The sequence below is a fragment of the Schistocerca gregaria genome, unplaced genomic scaffold (assembly GCF_023897955.1).
Source record: "Schistocerca gregaria isolate iqSchGreg1 unplaced genomic scaffold, iqSchGreg1.2 ptg000407l, whole genome shotgun sequence".
In the NCBI taxonomy this organism is placed as follows: domain Eukaryota; kingdom Metazoa; phylum Arthropoda; class Insecta; order Orthoptera; family Acrididae; genus Schistocerca; species Schistocerca gregaria.
In genome coordinates this window covers 380,011-382,400 of record NW_026061844.1, presented here as the reverse complement: position 1 = coordinate 382,400, position 2,390 = coordinate 380,011, and positions in this window count along the sequence as shown.

Genomic DNA, 2,390 nt, shown 5'->3' with positions numbered 1-2,390 from the left:
CATAGCTTTGCAGACGATAAATGTAACCGTCTCAGAGAGAAAAGCGGCCAAATTGACGATCTGGCTTTAAGTCGATTCGATAACAAATGACGAAAACTGACGGATTTCTCAGGTTTTTACTACATATGAACAGTTTTCACATTCTCCCGAGCAACGCGGCTGCTAGTCCTCCTTTCATGCAAAATCTTAAGGTGCTAGGTCATGTCCAAGCCACCAAAGCCGGCTAAAATGTGAATAATCGACAACTAAAACTTGAATTGTATTACTTCTTACTGGCTATTACTTCAACTTAGAAGCTTCTTCTGCGTTCTACTATGGTGCTTTTAGTGTCTCCGGATACCGCAGCACGCGACATAGTTTTGCAGATGATAAATGTAACCTTCTCAGTGAGAAAGGCGGCCAATGTGACGATCTGGCTTTAAGTCGATTCGATAACAAATGACGAAAACGGACGGATTTCCTAGGTTTTTACTACATATGAACACTTTTCACATTCTGCCATGCAACTCGGCTGCTAGTCCTCCTTTCATGCAAAATCTTAAGGAATTAGGTCATGTCTAGGCCACCAAAGCCGGCTAAAAAGTGAATAAACGACAACTAAAACTTCAATTGTGCTACTTCTTACTTTCTTTTACTTCAACTTAAAAGCTTCTTCTGTGTTCTCCTATGGTGCTTTTAGTGTCTCCGCAGACCGCAGCACGCGACATAGCTTTGCAGACGATAAATGTAACCGTCTCAGAGAGAAAAGCGGCCAATGTGACGATCTGGCTTTAAGTCGATTCGATAAAAAATGACGAAAACGGACGGATTTCTCAGGTTTTTACTACATATGAACACTTTTCACATTCTCCCATACAACGCGGCTGCTAGACCTCCTTTCATGCAAAATCTTAAGGTCCTAGGTCATGTAAAAGCCGCCAAAGCCGGCTAAAAAGTGAATAATCGATAACTAAAACTTGAATTGCACTACTTCTTACTGGCTATTACTTCAACTTAGAAGCTTCTTCTGTATTCTACTATTGTGCTTTTAGTGTCTCCGCATACCGCAGCATGCGACATAGCTTTGCAGACGATAAATGTAACCGTCTCAGAGAGATAAGCGGCCAAATTGACGATCTGGCTTTAAGTCGATTCGATAACAAATGACGAAAACGGACGGATTTCTCAGGTTTTTACTACATATGAACAGTTTTCACATTCTCCCGAGCAACGCGGCTGCTAGTTCTCCTTTCATGCAAAATCTTAAGGTGCTAGGTCATGTCCAAGCCACCAAAGCCGGCTAAAATGTGAATAATCGACAACTAAAACTTGAATTGTATTACTTCTTACTGGCTATTACTTCAACTTAGAAGCTTCTTCTGTGTTCTACTATGGTGCTTTTAGTGTCTCCGCATACCGCAGCACACGACATAGCTTTGCAGACGATAAATGTAACCGTCTCAGAGAGAAAAGCGGCCAATGTGACGATCTGGCTTTAAGTCGATTCGATAACAAATGACGAAAACTGACGGATTTCTCAGGTTTTTACTACATATGAACAGTTTTCACATTCTCCCGAGCAACGCGGCTGCTAGTCCTCCTTTCATGCAAAATCTTAAGGTGCTAGGTCATGTCCAAGCCACCAAAGCCGGCTAAAATGTGAATAATCGACAACTAAAACTTGAATTGTATTACTTCTTACTGGCTATTACTTCAACTTAGAAGCTTCTTCTGCGTTCTACTATGGTGCTTTTAGTGTCTCCGCATACCGCAGCACGCGACATAGTTTTGCAGATGATAAATGTAACCTTCTCAGTGAGAAAGGCGGCCAATGTGACGATATGGCTTTAAGTCGATTCGATAACAAATGACGAAAACGGACGGATTTCCTAGGTTTTTACTACATATGAACACTTTTCACATTCTGCCATGAAACTCGGCTGCTAGTCCTCCTTTCATGCAAAATCTTAAGGTCCTAGGTCATGTCCAGGCCACCAAAGCCGGCTAAAAAGTGAATAATCGACAACTAAAACTTCAATTGTGCTACTTCTTACTTTCTTTTACTTCAACTTAAAAGCTTCTTCTGTGTTCTCCTATGGTGCTTTTAGTGTCTCCGCAGACCGCAGCACGCGACATAGCTTTGCAGACGATAAATGTAACCGTCTCAGAGAGAAAAGCGGCCAATGTGACGATCTGGCTTTAAGTCGATTCGATAAAAAATGACGAAAACGGACGGATTTCTCAAGTTTTTACTACATATGAACACTTTTCACATTCTCCCATACAACGCGGCTGCTAGACCTCCTTTCATGCAAAATCTTAAGGTCCCAGGTCATGTAAAAGCCACCAAAGCCGGCTATAAAGTGAATAATCGATAATTAAAACTTGAATTGCACTACTTCTTACTGGCT